The following is a 23258-nucleotide window of genomic DNA, read 5'->3' on the forward strand; positions in this document are numbered from 1 at the left end:
TCTTTTAAAATTAAAAAAAAAAAAATGTGTATTGACTTTAAAAAAAAAAAATGGCACAGCAGCTGTGAATCCAACGGCTACAGATCTCACGTTTGCAGGGCAGCCTGAATCCGTCAGCCCCCGAAGACCTCAGCAGCCATGTCGAGGCCCCATAGTGAAGTCGGGACTGCCTTCATTCAGACCCAGCAGCTACATGCAGCCATGGCTGATACATTCCTGCAACACATGTGCCGCCTGGACATTGACTCACCACCCATCACAGCCTGGAGCACTGGCATCATCTGTATCATTGGCTCAGCTTCCGATCAGTGGAGACATTGAAGGAGATGATTAAGTTTAGAATGAATGTGGCTCATCTCAACTTCTCACATGGAACTCATGAGTACCACGTGGAGACCATCAAGAACGTGCGCGCAGCCATGGAAAGCTTTGCTTCTGACCCCATCCTCTACCAGCCTGTTGCTGTGGCTCTGGACCCTAAAGGACCTGAGATCTGAACTGGCCTCATCAAGGGCAGCGGCACCGCAGAGGTAGAGCTGAAGAAGGGAGCCACTCTCAAAATCACGCTGGATAACACCTACGTGGAAAAGTGTGACGAGAACATCCTGTGGCTGGACCACAAGAACACCTGCAAGGTGGTGGAAGTGGGCAGCAAGATCTACGTGGATGATGGGGTTATTTCCCTCCAGGTGAAGCAGAAAGGTGCTGACTTCCTGGTAACAGAGGTGGAAAATGGTGGCTCCTTGGGCAGCAAGAAGGGTGTGAACTTTCCTGGGGCTGCTGTGGACTTGCCTGCTGTGTCAGAGAAGGACATCCAGGACCTGAAGTTTGGGGTTGAGCAGGATGTCGATATGGTGTTTGCGTCATTCATCCACAAGGTAGCTGATGTCCATGAAGTGAGGAAGGTCCTGGGAGAGAAGGGGAAGAACATCAAGATAATCAGCAAAATCGAGAATCATGAGGGGGTTCGGAGGTTTGATGAAATCTTGGAGGCCAATGATGGGATCATGGTGGCTCGTGGTGATCTAGGCATTGAAATTCCTGCAGAGAAGGTCTTCCTTGCTCAGAAGATGATGATTGGGCGGTGCAACCGAGGTGGAAAGCCTGTCATCTGTGCCACTCAGATGCTGGAGAGCATGACCAAGAAGCCCCGCCCCGCCCGGGCTGAGGGCAGTGATGTGGCCAGTGCAGTCCTGGATGGAGCTGATTGTATCATGCTGTCTGGAGTGACAGCCAAAGGGGACTATCCTCTGGAGGCCGTGCGCATGCAGCACCTGATTGCCCGTGAGGCAGAGGCCACCATCTACCACTTGCAATTATTTGAGGAACTCTGCCGCCTGGCGCCCATTACCAATGAACCCACAGAAGCCACCACCGTAGGTGCCGTGGAGGCCTCCTTCAAGTGCTGCAGTGGGGCCATAATCGTCCTCACCAAGTCTGGCAGGTCTGCTCACCAGGTGGCCAGATACCACCCATGTGCCCCCATCATTGCTGTGACACGGAATCCCCAGACAGCTTGTCAGGCCCACTTGTACCATAGCATCTTCCCTGGGCTGTGTAAGGACCCTGTCCGGGAGGCCTGGGCTGAGGACGTGGACCTCCACGTGAACTTGGCCATGAATGTCGCCAAGGCCCAAGTGACAGCAAAAGGGGACTATCCTCTGGAGGCTGTGTGCATGCAGCACCTGATTGCCCATGAGGCAGAGGCCACCATCTACCACTTGCAAAGGCTTCTTCAAGAAGGGAGATGTGGTCATTGTGCTGACTGGGTGGTGCCCTGGCTCCGGCTTCACCAACAGCACCATGAGTGCTGTTCCTGTGCTGTGATGGACCCCAGAGTCCCTCCTCCGGTCCCTGTCCCACCCCCTTCCCCCAACCCATCCATTAGGCCAGCAATGCTTGTAGAGCTCACTCTGGGTTGTAATGTGGCATTGGTGGGCTGGGACACCAGAGAAGAAGATAAACGCCTCGATGAAACATGGCTGTGTTTACAGCCTGCTCTGGTAGGACAGCTCAGAGCCTGGCTGCCCATCATGTGGCCCCACCCAGTCAAGGGAAGAAGGAGGAATGCCAGACTGGAGGCCCCAGGAGCCAGATAGCAAGAGGGTGACAGCTTCCTTTCCTGTGTGCACTCTGTTCAGTTCCTTTAGAAAATGGATGCCCAGAGGACTCCCAGCCCTGGTCTGGGGGCAGGAAATGGCCAGCGAGAGTTAGGGGCCTTAGCACACAGGGCACTTGTTCCATTTAAGCTGACTCTGGCCCTGGCCCTTACTTGATTCCCCAACCCCCTGGGCCTCCCCAGTTTGCACCTGTCCCCGCCCTCTACTCAGCTGTCCTGCAGCAAACACTCCACCTTCCATTTTCCCCCACTACAGCAGTGCCTCCAGGCCTGTTGCTATAGAGCCTACCTGTATGTCAATAAACAACAGCTGAAGCACCAAAAAAAATGTTTTAATTACCCGGGCATGGTGGTGGGCACCTGTAGTCCCAGCTACTCTGGAGACTGAGGCAGGAGAATCACTTGAACCCAGGAAGCCGAGGTTGCAGTGAGCCAAGATCACACCACTGCACTCCAGCCTCAACAACAGAGCAAGACGCCGTCTCAAAAAAAATAAATAAACCAACATTACTTGCCCACAGTTTTATTTTTTTCTTTGTCTTTGTTTCTTGCAGTGAGGTCTTGCTATGTTGCTCAGGCGGGCCTCAAACTCCTGGGCTCAAGTAATCCTCTTACCTCAGCCTCGAAAGGGCTGGGATTACAGGTGAGCAGCACTCCACCTGGCCCAAATAATTTAAAAAAAAATTTATACAAAATTCCATCGCAATTTTAGAGCAAAATACGACCTTTGATTTAGAATACGATTATATTTTAATTGTATGTATGATACAAATTATATCCAAAGATAACAATGCCTAGAACACAAGAGACTCTTAAGATGGGCCTGAGCAGCGTAAATCTAAACTACATAAAAAATAAATTTGTGGGCCAGGCGCAGTGGCTCACACCTGTAATCCCAGCGCTTAGAGAGGCCATGGCAGACAGATCACGAGGTCAGGAGATCAAGATCATCCTGGCTAACACAGTGAAACCCTGTCTCTACTAAAAATACGAAAAATTAGCCAGGCATGGTGGCAGGGGCCTGTAGTCCCAGCTACTCGGGAGGCTGAGGCAGGAGAATCGCTTGAACCTGGGAGGCAGAGGTTGCAGTGAGCCAAGACCACACCATTGCACTCTAGACTAGGTGACAGAGTGAGAGAGACTCAGTCTCAATAAATAAATAAACAAATTTGTATCTAATTCAGCCTATGGTATTTGAAAAAATATCACTTAATGTGAATAAGGAACGACAAGCTAGTCAGAAGAGAAAATAGTCGAAAAGGATTAACTACTCCTTTCTGATTAGGCAAAGCCTGTGCCTTGCACTTCCCTGCCTCTGTCTTTCTACTGTGACCATTGCTCTCCGTCTTTACCATGACTTTGGGACCCTTGCCATCCTTCAAGAAGGGCAAGAGGCCACTGCTTTTAGAAAGCAGTATCATGATTGCTGGTGAACTATATGAGGTCTATTTTTCTTTCACTAAGAAAGATAACTTTTTTTAAAGGTGGATTTTATAATTCACATACCATAAAATCCACCTCAGATTTTATCCACATCTGAGGTGGATTTTGTGGTATGTGAATTATATCTCAATGGAAAAAAAGAGAAAGACGATTTTCATGCTGGAAGACGAAGAACAAAGATAGGTAAGAATTTTGATCGGTCTGGGCAACATGGTGAGACCCTATCTCTACAAAATATCAGCCTAACATGGTGGCTCATGCCTGTGATCCCAGTACTTTGGGAGGCTGAGGCAGGTGGATTGCTTGAGCTCAGCAGTTCAAGATCAGCCTGGGCAACATGGAAAAAAACCCGTTTCAGCCAGGTGTGGTGGTGATGCCTGTAGTCCCAGCTACTCAGGGAGAGGCTGAGGCAGGAGGATCACCTCAACCCAGGAGGTGGAGGCTGTGGGTCCCACCACTGTACTCTAGCCTGGGTGACAGAGTGAGACTAGGTCTCAAAAAAAAAAAAAACAACAAGAAACTCAAAGTGGAAGGATAAAGATTTTGTTCAGGATTAGAAAGACAGACCAAATCGGTGTGAGCTCTGCCTCGTTAGCTATGTCTGTTGTGAAGCTAGAGAAGACCTGCTGAACAGTGGAGAGTTGGTAACATCCCAAGAAAATCTCTTCACCTTCTTTCTGTTAGTTCACTTTGTATAAAACGAGTAGGGGCAGCCAGGAGCGGTGGCTCATGCCTGTAATCCCAGCACTTTGGGAGGCCTACGCTGGTGGATCATCTGAGGTCAGGAGTTCCAGACCAGCCTGGCCAACATTGTGAAACCCCATCTCTACTAAAAATACAAACTTAGACAAGCGTGGTGGTGTGTGCCTGTAGTCCCAGCTGCTTAGGAGGCTGAGACAGGAGAATTGCTTGAACCCTGGAGGTGGAGTTTGCAGTGAGCTGAGATCATGCCATTGCATTCCAGCCTGGTCAACAAGAGCAAAACTCCATCTCAAAACAAACAAACAAGAAAAAAAAAATAATAGGGGCAAAGTGTCTTCCTAAATTTTTTTGTTTTTGAGAAGGAATCTTGCTCTGTTGCCCAGGCTGGAGTGCAGTGGCTCAATCTTCGTTCACTGCAACCTCTGCCTCCTAGGTTCAAGCGATTCTCCTGCCTCAGCCTCCCGAGTAGCTGAGATCACAGGCACACGCCACCGCGGCCAGCTAATTTTTTTGCATTTTTAGTAGACACAGGGCTTCATTATGTTGGCCAGGTTGGTCTCAACTCCTGATCTCAAGTGATCCGCCCACCTCAGCCTCCCAAAGTGCTAGGATTATAGGCGTGAGCCACTGAGCCCAGAGGGTCTTCCTAAATTATGTTCTTGAGGGATCAGTGGCAGGGCACTAGGGAAGGGAGAAAGCCACTTGATTATAAATTCTTCGTATTTCACCCATGAGCAAAATCTAGTTTGTCAAGCTAGCCCTTCTGGAAAATGTGGGGCTTGTGAAGAAATGTATTATATTTAATATCCTGCAATCAGGCCGGGCCCAGCGGCTCATGCTCAGGTGGGTGGATCACCTGAGGTTAGGAGTTTGAGACCAGCCTGATCAACATAGTAAAACCCCACAAAAATTAGCCAAGCATAGTGGCAGGAGCCTGTAATCCCAACTACTCGGGAGGCTGAGGCAGGAGAATCATTTGAACCAGAGAGGCAGAGGTTGCAGTGAGCTGAGATCTCGCCATTGCACTCTAGCCTGGGTGACAGAGCAAGACTCTGTCTCAAAAAAAAAAAAAAAGAAAGAAAGAAATAGAAATTAGCCAAGGGTAGTGGCACATGCCTGTAATCTCAGCTATTTGGGAGGCTAAGGCAGGAAACTCGCTTGAACCCAGGAGGCAGAGGTTGCAGTGAGCTGAGATTTTGCCATTGCACTCCAGCCTGGGCAACAAGAGTGAGGCCGTGTCTCAAAATAAATGAAATAAATAAATAAATAAAATCCTAAAATCAGTTAAGCCTTAGTGAGGGTCCCTTAGGGCCTCCCCATATGGGTGTATGTTTTGAAGAAGAGAGTAGAGAGAACAAAAATGACAAGGGGCCAGGCAAGGCATGGTGGCTCATGCCTATAATCCTAGCACTTTGGGAGGCAGAGATGGGTGGATCACCTGAGGTCAGGAGTTCCAGACCACCCTGCCAACATGGTGAAACCCTGTCTCTACTAAAAATACAAAAATTGGCCCTGGCACAGTGGCTCACACCTGTAATCCCAACACTTTGGAAGGCTGAGGCTGGCAGATCACCTGAGGTTGGGAGTTTGAGACAGCCTGACCAACATGGAGAAGCCCCATCTCTACAAAACAACACAAAAATTTACTGGGCTTGGTGGTGCGTGCCTGTAATACCAGCTACTTGGGAGCCTGAGGCAGGAGACTCGCTTGAACCTGGGAGGCAGAGGTTGCAGTGAGCCAAGATCACGCCATTGCACTCCAGCCTGGGCAACAAGAGCGAAACTCCATCTCAAAAAAAATTTTAAAAATTTAACAATTAGCTGGGGATGGTGGCTCACACCTGTACTCCCATCTACTTGGGAGGCTGAGGCATGAGGATTGCCTGACCTGGGAGGCTGAGGTTGCAGTGAACCGAGATGGACCATTGCACTCCAGCCTGGGCAACAGAGTGAGACTCTGTCTCAAAAAAAAAAAGAAAGAAAGATCAGATAAAATAATGATTGGGTTGATGAAAAGGTGAACAGAAAGGCCCTTGACAAAATTATGCTTTTCCTATGTAGTTCTGGAAGTAATGTCCTCCTCTTTGTTTAGCAGAAAAAATCACCTCTCACAGGGAGGGGGTGGGGGGAGGGGCATTTCTTGCCAAGTAGAAAGGGAAGATAGAACCAAGCCAGTGGAGACGTATTTTTACAAAGCATTGGATCTTTCTCCACTTCTCAGGTCACACCATGGAAAGAGTAGCCTCTTTTAATACCTAGAACCCTCTTTATTTAGGTCAAATCAGGGTTTCTGGGTACTCTGTAGTGGTCAGGCTGGAAAAAGGGTGAAGGAGGGAAGGAGAGGGACTTTTCACATCATATCTGTTGTATTTTTAAATTTTGTATTAAGAACATGTGTCATTTGTTGATAAAGTCAGTTGTTATTTTAAAGATTCAATTAAGGCTGAGTGGTGAAATTTAAGATTCAGTTCTTTGCTCAGCATAGCCTCCAGTATTTATTTCTTTTCATACCCAACATGTTCATTTGCTTTGTGGAGTTCTAGTTTAGGGACCTCTCCCTGCAAGTGACACCCCCCACCGAACTTATCTAATCTAATCTAAACAGATCAATTTATGCGTGACATCTCACTTTCTTCCCTGAGCTCTGTTTCCCACCAGCAAGCAAAACGACTTGTTAAAACAGAGACTGTCCACTTCAAGCTTCAGAGCAGAATTTACAGTCAGATTCCAGGCCTGCTATTTACTAGCTACGTGACCTTCTGCAGGGCATGTTACCGCTCTGGGATTGGGTTTCCTCATGTGGGGCTGTAGAATCTGCACTCAATTTACTTGACAGAGGTCAAAGGATGTACTTCAGCTTCTGGCTCTGCCACTTTGTTGCTGTGTGACTTGGACACTCCGCCTGGCCCGTAAGCTTCCGTTTCTATAAAATGGGAACAATACTGCCTTCCAGGGAGGTTCTGAAAGTGGAATGAGGGATCTAAGATTCCTGGGGTATAGGCCACATGAGTGCTTAAATGATGTTAGTGTCTTCTCCTTTCTCTTCACCTGTTTCTTTCTGGCTTGTTTTTGTTTGCTTTTACTTTATAAAATAAGAATGCTGAACCACCTATTATGCAGATCTCCTGCCTCTCGCAGTGCTTTATAAACAGTGAGGCAGAAAGGAGAATGTATGGTTGTTTTGGCACCAGGAGAACAAAAGGCCCCAGGCTCTGAATTTCTCTGACCTCTCTAAATTGTGTTTGAATTCCAGAGAAGAGCTCTGTTTTTCTAGGTAGGAATTAGCCAAGCTTTTCCTGGAGCTCACCCCAGGCAGCACCGTGAGGGCTGAGGACTGAGGACTTCCCTTCCACAAGACCTCCCAGTCTCTGTGAGCTTCAGCATCACAAAGCCACCTGGGGAGCCAGGGGTAGGTATTGTTCTTCAGAGACACCTGGATGCTGGCTCCCTCCCTCAGGAGGAGGGAAGCTGCTGAGGCCTTTGAAACATTGTATTGAAAACTCACTCCTACACAGAAGCCAAAACTGACAAGGATGATAAGCTAATAATAATGAACTACTCCTGCTCTTCCCTTACTGTGCTCTGAGACAGGTCAGAATGTCTTTAGCCCAGTACTTTGATTTTTTTTTTTTTTTTTTGAGATGAAGTCTATCTCTGTCACCCACCACACCTGTAATCCCAGCACTTTGGGAGGCCAAGGTGGATTTGAGGTCAGCAGTTCGAGACTAGACTGACCAACATGGTGCAAAACCGTCTCTACTAAAAATACAAAAAGTAGCCAGGCGTGATAGCTACAAAAAGTAGCAGGAGAATCGCTTGAACCTGGGAGGTGGAGGCTGCAGTGATCTGAGATCAAGCCATGGCACTCCGGCTTGGACGACAAAGAGAGACTTATTCTCAAAAGAAGAAAACAGAAACTGTGAAAAGGCTAAGGAGAAAGTGGGAGTCAGTAACCTACAAACTATTTTAGGCAGGACACTTTCAAAGTGCAGTTGGCAGCCCTGGAAGTTGAACTGCGTCTGGTTTCCAGCACAGGGCATCTGGCCACCTTAGTAAATACTGCTGATCAACTCTCTGTGGCTCTGGCTGGCCTGCCAGAGACACCAAAACACAGGAGACATGACAAATTACTAGCATCTTTTGCTTTTTAATTTTTATTCCTTTTGTAATTTTGTTTTATTTTATTTTTTGTGGAGAACAGGGTCTTGCTGTATTGCCCAGCCTAATCTCGAATTCCTGGGCTCAAGAGGTTCTCCCGCCTCTGCCTACCCGAGTGCTGGGGTTACAGGTGTGAGCCACTGCCCTTGACCTTTGTTTTTATTCTGTGTGTTTATGATAATGGCTGGAAATAGGGGTTTCTCTTACACACAGTAGCAGGGACACACTTTCTCTCCTCTTTCCTTTCTAAAGGACAGTGTCAATGATATGTCCAGGACAGGTCAGAGAATGTTACATCAGAGATACTGCTGCTATATTTACCCCCTACTTGCTTTTCAAGCAAAGCAATTTATATGATAAAAAGCAGCAGAGACAAACTATCCTGGGTATCTTCAGAGAAGAAAAACATTGAATTTTAAAGCTCTACATTTTACTTTGTAGTCAGTTTTTCTGGGGGCTAAATTTCCTTTTTCTCTTTGTTTTCACCTTTTTAAATTCTCTGAGAGAGTTAAAGAGATATATCCTCCGCCCCGGCAGCAGTGGCTCATGCCTGTAATCCTAGCACTGTGGGAGGCTGAGGCGGGTGGATCACCTGAGGTCAGGAGTTTGAGACCAGCCTGGCCAACATGGTGAAACCCCATCTCCACTAAAAATACAAAAATTAGCTGGGCATGGTGGCTTATGCCTGTAATCCTATCTACTTGGGAGGCTGAGGCAGGAGGATTACTTGAATCGGGGAGGCGGATGTTACAATGAGCCAAGATCTTGCCACTGGACTTCCAGCCTGGGTGACACAGCAAGACTTCATCTCAAAAAAAGAGATGTATTACTTTAGCCTAGGCCCAGACCTGCAACTGCCACTGTAACCTTCACAAGGAAAAAAAGACTAAACAGACAGGAGAATGACAAGGAAAGTCATCACTGGAGTTACTGTGGTCTGCAAGTTTCCATGTAGGCCTCTGTAGTACCCCATTGTCTAGCCCCTCTGGGCCAATAATTTTTATTCCCCAGGCCTCAGTTTTCTGCTTGTGGGTAAAATAGGAATGAGCAGTTCTATTTCACCTGGAGGGCTATTGTTAAGAGAATAAATGTGATGAATGTAAATAAGGCTATGGTGGTGGGATAATTGAGCTCTAATTAAATTCACCAGCTACTTTTATTTATTTATTTATTTATTTATTTATTTTGAATGGACTCTCACTCTGTCACCCAGGCTGGAGTGCAGTGGCATAATCTCGGCTCACCACAACCTCTGCCTCTGAGGTTCAAGTGATTCTCCTGCCTTAGTCTCCTGAGTAGCTGGGTTTATAGGCACCTCCCACCATGCCCTGCTAATTTTTCTATTTTTAGTAGAGACGAGGTTTCACCATGTTGGCCAGGCTGCTCTTAAACTCCTGACTTCAGGTGATCCACCTGCCTCAGCCTCCCAAAGTGCTGGGATTACAGGTGTGACCCACCAGCCCAGCCTCAGCAGCTACTTCTTAAGTACATGCTAAATGCTGGCAGAGGATACTATCCAGAGTAAGACATTGCACTTGCCCTTAAGGTTTTTACGATCTGATCATTGGTGAAAGACAAATTTATAAAGAATTGTAACCCCTAGGCCAGGGAAGATGGCTTACACCTGTAATCCCAGCACTTTGGGAGGTGGAGGCGGGTGGATCACCTGAGGTCAGGAGTTCAAGACCAGCCTGGCCAACATGGTAAAACCCTGTCTCTACAAACATACAAAAATTAGCCGGGCATGATGTCAGGTGCCTGTAATCCCAGCTACTCTGGAGGCTGAGACAGAAGAATCACTTGAACCCAGGAGGCAGAGGTTGCAGTGAGCCAAGATCACGCCACTGCACTCCAGCCTGGGCGACAGAGCAAGACCCCATCTCAAAAAAAACAAACTGTAGTCCCAGCCAGGAAATGATGAGTCCCACATTTTAGAGGATGCTGAGAGAATTAGGAGGGTGTTAAGGGAAGCTTTAAAGGAGAGAGTTGTATTTGAGATGGGAGGGGACAAGAGGACATTCCAGATAGAAAAAAGAAAGGTGTAGAAGAGCAAAGGTTCAAGATGTGCTAAGGGAACAATGGGTGCTAAGTCGGGCTCGCATTTGGAGAGGTTAAGAAGTCTGTACTTAATTTCACAGATAATGGAGTGGCTGATATTCTTGTTGAGAAATGACAGTGATTGAAGTAGTGCTTGAGGGCAATTCATATGGCCCTGCCCTGGTGCTGGGGACAGACTGGAGGGATAGTGATAGCGGAACGTAATAAAGTCCTTCTTGACCAGTTAGTCACCCACAATGAACCTCTGCATCAAATGCTGCTCAGGGGAGAACTTCCCACCTAGCACTTCCATATTCACTATTTATACTTAACCAATTATGTTTTTAACTGGTTTTCTTTCTTTTTCAAGCCTGACCTGTGACTCCCCTAATATTAGAGGGTGAGCTTCCTGAGAACCGGGCCTTTATTATTTTCAAGCCTGACCTGTGACTCCCCTAACATTAGAGGGTGAGCTTCCTGAGAACCGGGCCTTTATTATTTTCAAGCCTGACCTGTGACTCCCCTAATATTAGAGGGTGAGCTTCCTGAGAATTTTCCACTTCCTCCCTTTGTTGCAGAGGTCCAGATTCCCTCAGCCCGGTGTCCAGCCTGCTAGTGGACCTCACTCAGGAGGAACAAACTGACACTCAACTTTTGGGTAGGCCCAGCCTATATTTTATTTTATTTTATTATTTATTTATTTTTCTTTTTGTTTCTTTTTGCCCAGCCTGCATTTTCCTTCCACTTTGGTTTCACGTTTTTTTTTTTTTTGAGACGGAGTTTCGCTCTTGTTACCCAGGCTGGAGTGCAATGGCGCAATCTCGGCTCACCGCAACCTCCACCTCCTGGGTTCAGGCAATTCTCCTGCCTCAGCCTCCTGAGTAGCTGGGATTACAGGCACGTGCCACCCTGCCCAGCTCATTTTTTGTATTTTTAGTAGAGACGGGGTTTCACCATGTTGACCAGGATGGTCTCGATGTCTTGACTTTGTGATCCACCTGCCTCGGCCTCCCAAAGTGCTGGGATTACAGGCGTGAGCTACCGTGCCCGGCAGGTTTCAGGTATTTTTGACAACATCTAGAACACCCAATTAATCCAGAGGGTGAAAAAAAGGGAGTAATTGGCAGGCAGGTGGGGATGAACAGATGTGGTTGTGTCAGTGAAAGACAGATTTGAGTTACGGTCCTATAAAAAAATGTATACCGCCAGGGGCGGTGGCTCATGCCTATAGTCTTAGCACTTCAGGAGGCCGAGGTGGGTGGATTACATGAGGTCAGGAGTAGAAACCAGCCTGGCCAACATGGCGAAAACCCATCTCCACTAAAAATACAAAAATTAGACGGGCTTACCCACAAAGGCAAGCCTATCAGACTTAACAGCAGATCTCTCAGCAGAAACTCTACAAGCCAGAAGAGAGTGGGGGCCAATATTCAACATCCTCAAAGAACAGAACCTTCAGCCCAGAATTTCATATCCAGCCAAACTAAGCTTCACAACTGAAGGAAAAATAAAATATTTTATGAACAAGCAAGAACTCAGAGATTTTATTACCACCAGGCCTGCTTTACAAGAGCTTCTGAAAGAAGCATTACACACAGAAAGAAACAACCAGTATTAGCCTTTCTAAAAATACACCAAAAAGTAAAGAGCACCAACATAAAGAAGAATTTACACCAACGAATGGATAAAACAGCCAGTCAACATCAAATGGCAGTAACCCTAAATTTAAACTGACTAAATCCCCCAATCAAAAGACACAGCCAAAACCCAATGGCATTTTACATCCAGACCTGTTTCACATGCAAGGATACACAAAGACTCAAAACAAAGGGATGGAGAAAGATTTACCAACCAAATGGAGAGCAAAAATAAATAATAAATAAATAAAAAGCAGGAGTTGCAATTCTCGTACCGGATAAAATAGATTTTAAAGCAACAAAGATACAGTGGTAAAAGGATCAATGCAACAACAAGAGCTAACGATCCTAACACCCAGATACATAGAGGCTTAGACTCAATGAGACAGAAAATTAATAAGAATATCAAGGACTCGAACTCAGATCCGGAACAAGTAAACTTAATAAATATTCATAGAGCTCTCCACTTCAAGTACACAAAATACACATTCTTGTCAATACCACATCACACCTACCCATAAGCTTAAATGAAACATTGATTGGCCATCATTAATACCCAATTTTTTTCAAAATAAAGCAATATTTCCATTTACTTTCCCTCTTTCTCTTCCTCTTTCTTCCTCTCCTTTACTTATTTATTATTTTTTTTTCTTTCCTTCTCTCAAAAAAAAAGAAATCAACTTGTAAACCTCTAGATCCAGGTCGGCAATGTCTCTCTCATTGCTTGATTTCCTTCCTTCCCTTCCCTCTCTCCCTCCCTCCCTCCCTCGCCGCTTCCTCCCTTCCTTCCTCCCTTACTTCCTTCCCTCCTTCCTTCATCCCTTCCTTCCTTCCTTCCTGCCTTCCTCCCCCCCCAAAAAAAAAAAAAATTAGATGGGCATGGTGGCGTGTGCCTGCAGTTCCCAGCTACTCAGGAGGCTGAGGCAGGAGAATCGCTTGAACTCAGGAAGCGGAGGTTGCAGTGAGCCAGGATCCAGCCACTGTACTCCAGTCTGGGTGACAAAGTGAGACTCTGTCTCAAAAAAAAGAAAAAAGTCCATTATTTTAACCACTGTCGACTACTGATTCTACATTAGGGACCTAGATATCAAGGCCGATATATCTTCAATTCTGTGATCCACACCCTTCTCTTGAAACACAAGAGCACTGTTGCCTGAGTGTTTGTTGAAGGGCTTATTTCTTTGGTTCAAGACTTTGTTCCCCGAGATTAAATTAAATAACCTTTTCACTACTAAGTAGCTCTTAGGAGTGGATCTCAAAGCTTCAAAAGATTTTAGCCTGCCAGAGAAATATCATTAATTAATATATTCCTTCTCCCTTAAGACAACCCGGTCTACCACACTGCCTCAGTGGGTTTCTTCTGGACACACACAAAAAAAAAAAGCAAAGGAATTTGGGTAGCATAAATAAAATTGATGGTTTCTATTAGGCTTCTTTGAAATGGAGAAAACAGCTCTGACACCTTCATTAACACCTTCACTGAGCCTCCAGGATTGTGGTGGTGGCGGGGGGGCGCGGTTAAGGACTCACATTAGAAATCCCTGTTCTTACCTTTTCTGTTAGAATGCGTGACTACCTGGTAGTCAAGCATTTGCCTATTAATACCAGGATTTTTTTTTTTTTAACATATCCTATCTCATATGTAACTAAGAAATATTAATAGCTATGAGCTAGAACAATTTTTAAAAAACACTTCTGCCAGGCGCAGTGGCTCATGCCTGTAATCCTAACACTTTGGGAGGCTGAGGCAGATGGATCACCTGAAGTCAGGAGTTCAAGACCAGCCTGGCCAACATGATGAAACCCCATCTCTACTAAAAATACAAAAATTAGCTGGGCACCATGGCAGGTGCCTGTAATTCCAGATTCTCAGGAGACTGACACAGAGAATCACTGGAACCTGGGAGGCGGTGGTTGCAGTGAGCTGAGATTGTGCCACTGCACTCCAGCCTGGGCAATTGAGTGAGACTCTGTCTCAAAAACAAAAAAACAAAACAACTAAAAACGCACTTCCAGCATTAATAGGCATTGAATAAAGGTTACTTACTAAAAGTCTTGAGAGCTACCATTTTGCACTGATTTTAAAAGCCTCAGAATTAAGGGCTGGGCGCGGTCATTGATGCTGTAATCCCAGCACTTTGGAATACTGAAATGGGTGAATCACCTGAGGTCAAGGGTTCCAGACTCGCCTGGCCAACATGGCAAAAACCCCATCTTTACTAAAAAATACAAAAAGTAGCTGGGCATGGTGGTGCCCACCTGTAATCCCAGCTTCTTGGGAGGGTGGTGAGGCAGGAGAACTGCTTGAACCCGGAAGGTAGAGGTAGAAGTTGCAGTGAGCCGAGATCATACCACTCAGCCTTGGTGACAGATCGAGACTCCATCTCAAAAAAAAAAAGTTTGGGGGTCAGGCATGTTGGCTTACTCCTGTAATCCCAGCACTTTGGAAGGCCAAGGTGGGCAAATCACCAGAGGTCGGGAGTTGGAGACCAGCCTGACCAACATGGAGAAACCCTGTCTCTACTAAAAATACAAAAATTAGCCAGGCGTGATGGTGCACACCTGTAATTCCAGCTACTCAGGAGGCTGAGGCAGGAGAATCACTTGAACCTGGGAAGTGGAGGTTGCAACGAGCTGAGATCGTGCCACTGTACTCCAGCCTGGGTGACAGAGCAAGACTCTGTCACAAAAACAAGAAAGAGAGAGGGAGAGAGAGAGGGAAGGAGGGAGGGAAGGAGGAAGGAAGGGAGGGAAGGAGGGAGGGAGGGAAGGAGGGAGGGAGGGAGAGAAAACTGAGAGAGAGGTTCAGTACCTTGAGAAAGAAAGAATGCAAGAAAGAACGAAAGAAAGAAAGGAAAGAAAAAGAAAGAGAGAGAGAAAGAAAAACTGAGACACAGGGAGGTTCAGTACCTTGCCCAAGAGTGCCCGAGTATTTGTGTACATGACTGAGTCAGGCTGTGACTCCAAGGTGAGTAACCTATGTCAGTTACTGGGAATGGGGTGGAACGGATTGTAAAGGAAGCTGAAGACCATTATCACCCTGCCCTGGGGGAATCGTGGAACGGTGCTTAATAGAAAAGGCAAGTTTAGGCTGTTCTTGGTTGCCCCTTCCAGAAATGATGTTGGCCTAAAACCATGGTCATCAAACATTTTTGCATATATTTTGTAAGAGTTTTGAAAAACCACGTACCCCCTTGTACATTTTAAAGTCAGCAACTAACATTTTTCATTGTAAGTTTAAAGATCTGTAAGATAGAATTACTGGCTTTTTGTGATTAATATAATACAACTATGAAAGCACCATTTTTTTTTTTTTGAGACGGAGTCTCACTCTGTTGCCCAGGCTGGAAAATGGCATGATCTTGGCTCACTGCAACCTCCACCTCCTGGGTTCAAGCGATTCTCCTGCCTCAGCTTCCCAAGTAGCTGAGATTACAGACGCCTGCCACCACGCCCAGCTAATTTTTGTATTTTTAGTAGAGATGAGGTTTCACTATGCTGGCTAGGCTGGTCTTAAATTCCCAACCTCAGGCAATCCATCTGCCTCAGCCTCCCAAGGTATTGGGATTACAGGCATGAGCCACAGAGCCTGGCCAAAAGCACCCTTTTAAAGGAATCTACAGGAATATAAATATAGTAATTTGATATTACCATCATGAACCTATAAAAGTCATGACTACACTCTTTTGTTTTTAATTATTATATTTATTTTTTTTTTGAGACAAGGTCTTTCTCCATTGTCCTGACTAGAGGGCAGTGACGCATCCCAGCTCACCGCAATCTCGAACTTCTGGGCTCAGGCCATCCTCCTGCTTCTCGTGACTACATTCTTTAAGTTAGAAACTTTACATTTTTTCTGTTTTTCTTTGAAATCATATTTTGATTCCATTTCTATGTAATCTTGTCCTAATATAATTTAGTGATTAAAAACATTTTACAGCCAAGTGCAAAATAATCCCACAGCACTTTGGGAGGCTGAGGCAGGTGGATCACCCAAGGTCAGGGGTTTGAGACCAGCCTGACCAACATGGTGAAACCCCGTCTCTCCCAAAAATACAAAGTTAGCCAGGCGTGGTGGCACATGCCTGTGATCCCAGCTCCTTGGGAGGCTGGGGCAGGAGAATCGCTTGAACCCGGAGGCAGAAGTTCCCGTGCTCTTTGTTCCTTACCCCACCAGAGTTACTCAACCTGCAACCCTTTCAGTGATCTTCTAAGTCATTCTGGAGTCCCGGGGGGCGGCTTTCATATGCTCACGAATTGGTCTTCTTGGCCCCTTTGTGGTTTTGGCTCATTTCATTTATCTCCTATAGCTTAGCACAGTAGAACTGCTAGCCAGAGCCAAACAGACTGTTCCATGTGAGAAAACCAACCTCCAGACTCCTGGGGCTTTTCTGGTGTAGTGATCTCCCCGAGGGAAATCTACCCCTACTCCTGACCTGTACTCTTCTCTTCAATGAGGGAATTTAGAAGGGAAAGCACCCCCTGCTGACAATTCTTACAAGGGTTTGTGAAACAAATCCCATTTGGTCGCCATTTTGGTTGAGAAGTGGTGACAAAGGCTCCAAGTGGTCTGAAGTCCCAGGTGCTATAAAAGAACAGAAGGGGGTCTCAGATCGCTAGCTGCACTTCATATTTCAGCATCACCCACAGTTTTTTTTCACGCCCCACGACTCAAAAGATTCCCTCTCAAGCCTTTGCTCTTTGGTCTCCTTGGTGAACTCATATTCACCCTTCAAATCTCACTTTAAGGACTGGGTGTGGTGGCTCTCACTTGTAATCCCAGCAGTTTGGGAGGCCGAGACAAGCAGATCACCTGAGGTCAGGAGTTCGACAACAGCCTGACCAACATGGAGTAACCCTGTCTTTAAAAAAAAAAAAAAAATCTCAGTTCAATCCCTTCTTTCAGGATTCGTTCCCATTCCTCTAACGGCCTTGAGGGTTTTCTGCTATCTCCACGCTTTTACTACATTTTGGTTTATTTGCTCTTACTATATATCTGCTTGTTAGTCTTTGTATCCAGTTAGGCTCTGGGATGGCTGAGGGTGCTGGGCCTCAGGAGACACCACCTGTAAGTATGACTGTAAGAGACCAGAATGTGTCACTCCAAAACATGCCTTTTTGGCATATTGATTATTTCCAGCTTGTTATGTTGAGAAATTGCAGACATAGGACTAACTGTGGAAAGTTACTCTGGTAAGAGGTATGCAGTTGACCCTTGAACAACGTGGTTTTGAACTGCACAGGTCCACTTACACTCAGATTTTTAAATTTTTTCCTTTTGTTTTTGAGACAGAGTCTCACTCTGACACCCAGACTGGAGTGCAGTGGCATGATCTTGGCTCACTGCAACCTCCGCTTCCTGGATTCAAGCAATTCTCCTGCCTCAGCTTCCTAAGTAGCTGGGATTACAGGCATGTGCCGCCATGCCTGGCTAATTTTGTGTTTTTAGTAGAGATGGGGTTTCTCCATGTTGGTCAGGCTGGTCTCAAACTCCTGATCTCAGGTGATCTGCCAGCCTCGGCCTCCCAAAGTGCTGAGATTATAGGCCTGAGCCATCGTGCCCCGTCTAATTTTTGTATTTTCAGTAGAGACGGGGTTTTGCCCTACTGGCCAGGCTAGTCTCAAACTCCTGATCTCAGGTGATCCACTCTTCTCGGCATCCTAAAGGCTAGGATTACAGGCAGGAACCACTATGGCCAGCTTAGAAATATTTTTTAAGTTAAGAAAAAGTTGAGTATGTCATAAATGCATAAAATATATGTAGATACTAGTCTATTTTATTATTTACTGCCATAAAAGATGCATAAATTTGTTATAAAAAGTTAAAATTTATCAGAGGTAGGGCATGGTGGCTCATGCCTGTAATCCCAGCACTTTGGGAGGCCACGGTGGGTGGATCTGACCTGAGGTCAGGAGTTCGAGACCAGCCTGGCGAACATGGTGAAAACCCGTATCTATTAAATATACAAAAAAAAAAAAAAATTAGCCGGGCATGGTGACACAAAACTGTAAATCCCAGCTACTTGTGAGGCTGAGGCAGGAGAATCACTTGAACCTGGGAGGTGGAGGTTGCAGTGAGCCGAGATCTCGTACTGCATTCCAGCCTGGGCAACAAGAGCGAAACTCCGTCTCAAAAAAAAAAAACAACGAATCTTCTGGGTGCAGTAGCTCACGCCTGTAATCCCAGCACTTTGGGAGACTGAGGCAGGCAGATCACCTGAGGTCAAGAGTTAGAGTCCAGACTGACCAACATGAAGAAACCCAGTCTCTACTAAAAATACAAAATTAGCCAGGCCTGGTAGCACACGCCTGTAATCCCAGCTACTTGGGAAGCTGAGGCAGGAGAACTGCATGAACCCAGGAGGCAGAGGTTGTGGGGAGCTGAGATCTTGTCATGGCACTCCAGCCTGGGCAACAAGAGTGAAACTCTGTCTCAGAAAAAAAAAAGTGATCTCTCAGTTCTCACATAGTTTTCATCATGTTTAGTGCCATACCATAAACCTTGAATAACACCTTGGACCCTATGAAGTGCCACTAGTGATACTGGAAGTGCTCCCATAAAGTACAGAAAAGTTATATCTTTGCAAGAAAAAGCTGAATTGCTTGATGTTTTCATAGACTGAGGTCTGCAGCCTGTAGCTGCCTGCCATTTAAGATAAACGAACCCAGCATAAGAACCACTTTTTAAAAAGTCCAGATGTGGTGGCTTACATCTGTAATCCCAGCACTTTGGCAGGCCGAGGCAGGCGGATCACCTAGGGCGGGAGTTTGAGACCAGCCTGGCCAACATGGTGAAACCCCATCTTTAAAAAAATAAAAAATAAAATAAAATAAAGGAAATTTGTGAAGCTGTCACTGAAGCTACACCACAGCAAGCACAAAAATCTTGCACTTTTTGTAAACTGCCTTTGTATCTTGTACTGCAAATGCAACTTCGATATGGGTGCAGCATTGCTGTAAGAAATTCACACCTGTATACTCCACTATGGTTCCGGAAACAGCAAAGTCATTATATGACACCTCGAAGCAAAAAGAAGATGAAAAATCTAAAGCTAGAGAATTTAATGCTAGCAAAGGATTATTTGGAAATTTTAGAAAGAAGTTTAAAATGAAACTTGGGTTTAAAAATGAAATAGGAGGCCGGGCACGGTGGCTCAAGCCTGTAATCCCAGCACTTTGGGAGGCCAAGGCGGATGGATCACGAGGTCAAGAGATCGAGACCATCCTGGTCAACATGGTGAAACCCCGTCTCTACTAAAAATACAAAAATTAGCTGGGCATGGTGGCTTATGCCTGTAATCCCAGCTACTCGGGAGGCTGAGGCAGGAGAATTGCCTGAACCCAGGAGGCAGAGGTTGCCATGAGCCAAGAGTGCACCATTGCACTCCAGCCTGGGCAACAGAGTGACACTCTGTCTCAAAAAAAAAAAAGCTATGAAAGCCATCAAGCCCAAAACATAAATTCCTGCTGGAGAAATGTGCCCAGCTATGTGCATGACTTATCAGGATATATGACAGAGTCAATCAAGGAAATCGTGAAAGAGATTGTGGATGTGGCAAAAAACAAACAAACAAAAACCGTGGGAAGTGAAGGGTTTCAAGATACAGATCTTGGAGAAATTCAAAAGCTAATCGACACCACACCTGAGGAATTAACAGATGACTTCATGGAGACAAGTGCTTCTAAACCAGAGCCAGATTATGAGGAAAAAGACGTAGGAGCAGTAGTTCTGGAAAACAAATTGACGTTAGACAGTCTGGCAGAGGCTGCTTTTGACTTCTTTTACAACATGAGCCCTTCTGGGGTATGGGCACTAGAATGAAAGAAGGATTGGGTCCATATGTGGAGGCTGGGAATTCCGAAGATCAAGGTGCCAACAGATGTGGAGCCCGAAGAGGGCTGGGTCCTCATAAATTATGCTTTCTATGTGTCTCACAGTCTCCCTCTAGTCTCTCTTTTTTTTTTTTTTTTTTTTTTTTTGAGAGGGAGTCTCGCTCTGCTGCCCAGCTAGAGTGCAGTGTTGCCATCTCAGCTCACTGCAACCTCCACCTCCTGGGTTCAAGCCAGTCTCCTCCCTTGGCCTCCTGAGTAGCTGGAACTATAGGCATGCATCACCATGTCCAGCTAATTTTTTTTTGGAAACAGAGTTTTGCTCTTGTTGCCCAGGCTGGAATGCAATGGCGTGATCTCAGTTGACCATAACCTCCGCCTCCTGGGTTCGAGCTATTCTCCTGCCTCAGTCTCCCGAGTAGCTGGGATTACAGTCATGCACCACACTGCCTGGCTAATTTTTTGTATTTTTAGTAGAGACAGGGTTTCTCCATGTTGGTCAGGCTGGTCTCGAACTCCCGACCTCAGCCTCCCAAAGTGCTGGGGTTACAGGCGTGAGCCACCAAGCCCAGCCTTAATTTTTTAATATTTTTAGTAGAGACGGGATTTCACTATATTTGCCAGGCTGGTCTAGAACCCCTGACCCCAAGTAATCTGCCCACCTCAGCCTCCCAAAATGCTAGGATTACAGGCATGAGCCACCGCACCTGGCCCTCTAGATTCTTTTATAAGGGCACTAATCCCTTATACTAGGGCTGTAGCCTTCTGACCTAGTCACTTCCCAAAGGCCCATCTCTCTCTTTTTTTTTCTGAGACAGAGTTTTTGCTCTTGTTGCCCAGGCTGGAGTGCAATGGCGTGATCTGCTCACTGCAACCTCCACCTCCCAGGTTCAAGTGATTCTCCTGCCTCAGCCTCCTGAGTAGCTGGAATTACAGGCATTCGCTACCATGCCTGGCTAATTTTTGTAGTTTTAGTAGAGATGGGGTTTCACCATGTTGGCCAGGCTGGTCTCAAACTCCTGACCTAAGGCAATCCACCTGCCTTTGCTTCCCAAAGTGCAAGGATTACAGGTGTGAGCCACCTTGCCCAGCCAGCTTCATCTCTCTTTTTTTCCTTTTTCTTTTTTTTTTTTTTTTTTTTTTGAGACGGAGTTTCACTCTTGTTACCCAGGCTGGAGTGCAATGGCACGATCTCGGCTCACTGCAACCTCCGCCTCCTGGGTTCAGGCAATTCTCCTGCCTCAGCCTCCTGAGTAGCTGGGATTACAGGCATGCGCCACCATGCCCAGCTAATTTTTTGTATTTTTAGTAGAGACGGGGTTTCACCAAGTTGACCAGGATGGTCTTGATCTCTTGACCTCGTGATCCACCCGCCTCGGCCTCCCAAAGTGCTGGGATTACAGGCGTGAGCCACCGCGCCCGGCCTTTCCTTTTTCATAGAGAACATTTTTTTTTGTGTGTGTCATCTCTTAGTTGGTATCACATCAGGAACTAAATTCCAACAGACGAATTTGTGGGGACATCAACATTCAGACCATAGCAACACTTTTGTCTGCCTTGTTATCCTCTGCTGCATAGACAGAAGGGAGTGATGCTCTTTCAATCAGCCCAGGCACCTCTTACTATCTTGAGGATAACCAGCTCATTCCCCAAGCCTTTGTGACTCTGGAGGTTCTCAGGTCTGGAGGGTGCTGAGGAGACAGGTCAGAGCCTTCTGGGCATGAGCTGTTGAACAGAGCCAAGAACAGAATTCTTGACTTTTGTGTAGGTAGAGCATCCATCCCAGCTGGAGGGTAAAGGAAGGACCTTCTGTGATTCTTCTGCCAGTTGAGATGAAAGAAACAGTCAATGGAGAACCAGCCTATTGTCTGAACTCAGCCCTTTCCAAACAGTGCTTTTGTTGATACATTCTATGCTTCTTTTCCAAGGGGAGGGAACAGCTGTAGGCTGGTCTGTGAAATCCTCTGGCCTGGAATTGGAAGGATCTGGCCTGAATCTTCTGGGGGAGGCCATTGTATCAGGATTTTATCCAAGCAAGCCCCTGACTTGCATCTATACGTTCTACTTCACTGCATTTGTGTACAGCGGTGCTGCTCAAAATGTGGTCAGTCCTCCACTGGCATCATTAAAATATCTTAGGAGTGTTAAGAATGCAAATTCTTGGGCCCCACTGCAGACCTGCTAAATTGGAATTCCTGGGGAAGGCCCAGGAAGTGGTGTTTTCACAAGCTCTCCAGGTGATTTTTATGTTATGCTAAAATATGAAAAGTACTGCTAGGGATTCTCTCTGTCTCTTTCACACATGTACATACCCACACACCACACAGCTACCTAAAACTCCTGCAGCTGCTAATGCCACTTGGTCATTTTCCTGCGGTTTTTCCTCAGCAGGGCCCTGGGATTTGTTTTTCTCCACTGTGGACCTTGTTCATTTCCTGCTGCTTCCAAGAGGTTGGGAGAGGAAAGAGAGCAGGAATGAAGGAGGGAGGGGGAAGGGGTTAGCTAAGGCAGCGGAGCTTTCAAGAATGAAAAGAAAAAAGCTTAGTGACAATGTTCCTTTGTGAAGAGTTCAGCTTTATGTTGATGGAGCTGCAAATCATTAGCAACCCAGGCGTCAGGCCCAGGGTGACTGGGTCATTCTCTGGGTCCAGATCGCCCTCTGCTGCCGACTGATAAATAACACTCTGGGACTCAAACTGCCCAAGAAAAGAGGAAGCCTCTCCGAGACTATGATGGGAGAGAGGACATGACCAAGGCCAAGAGATCACAAAGTCACCAGGCTGTAGAAGAATCTTGTTAAATTTCTGTGTGCAGGAAAGGAAGAAGCAGCCAAGTCAGCAGGCATTTCCAGGACTCATTTAACAAACAGTAGGATTCAGCCAAGATCTCTACCAGCTCCTTGATCTTAGCACCCAGTTTGATGAGGCTCTGCCCTTTTATTGCCCACCTTTACTTCACTTGGAATATAAAGGGTATTTAAAATGGGAAGACAGACCGGAGGTGGTGGTTTATGCCTGTAATCCCAGCACTTTGGGATGCTGAGGTGGGTGGATCACCTGAGGTCCGAAGTTCGAGGCCAGCCTGACCAACATGGTGAAACCCTGTTTCTACTAAAAATGCAAAAATTAGCTGGGCCTGGTGGTACATGACTGTAATCCCAGCTCCTGGGAAGGCCAAGGTAGGAGAATTACCTGAATCAGGGAGACGGAGGTTGCAGTGAGCCGAGATTGCACCATTGTACTTCAGCCTGGGCAACAAGAACGAGACTCCGTCTCAAAAATAAAGTAAGAGGCCGGGCACAGTGGCTCACACTTGTAATCCCAGCACTTTGG

The 23258-nt window shown here is 46.2% G+C and overlaps 1 protein-coding gene and 1 pseudogene across 7 annotated transcripts in view; both read left to right on the plus strand.

Annotated features, from left to right (window-relative positions):
- LRIG2 (leucine rich repeats and immunoglobulin like domains 2) overlaps positions 1-23258 on the plus strand; it is a 191585-nt gene that overhangs the window by 65379 nt on the left and 102948 nt on the right. The window lies entirely within an intron of this gene.
- Positions 1-23258, plus strand: part of LOC144577074 (pyruvate kinase PKM pseudogene) — a 38666-nt pseudogene continuing 15408 nt past the window's right edge. Inside the window, exon 1 of the transcript XR_013520338.1 lies at positions 1-23258. This exon is cut by the window's right edge and continues 15408 nt beyond it. The product of XR_013520338.1 is annotated as a pyruvate kinase PKM pseudogene (transcript).

The sequence above is a fragment of the Callithrix jacchus genome, chromosome 7, assembly GCF_049354715.1.
Source record: "Callithrix jacchus isolate 240 chromosome 7, calJac240_pri, whole genome shotgun sequence".
Lineage (NCBI taxonomy): Eukaryota > Metazoa > Chordata > Mammalia > Primates > Cebidae > Callithrix > Callithrix jacchus.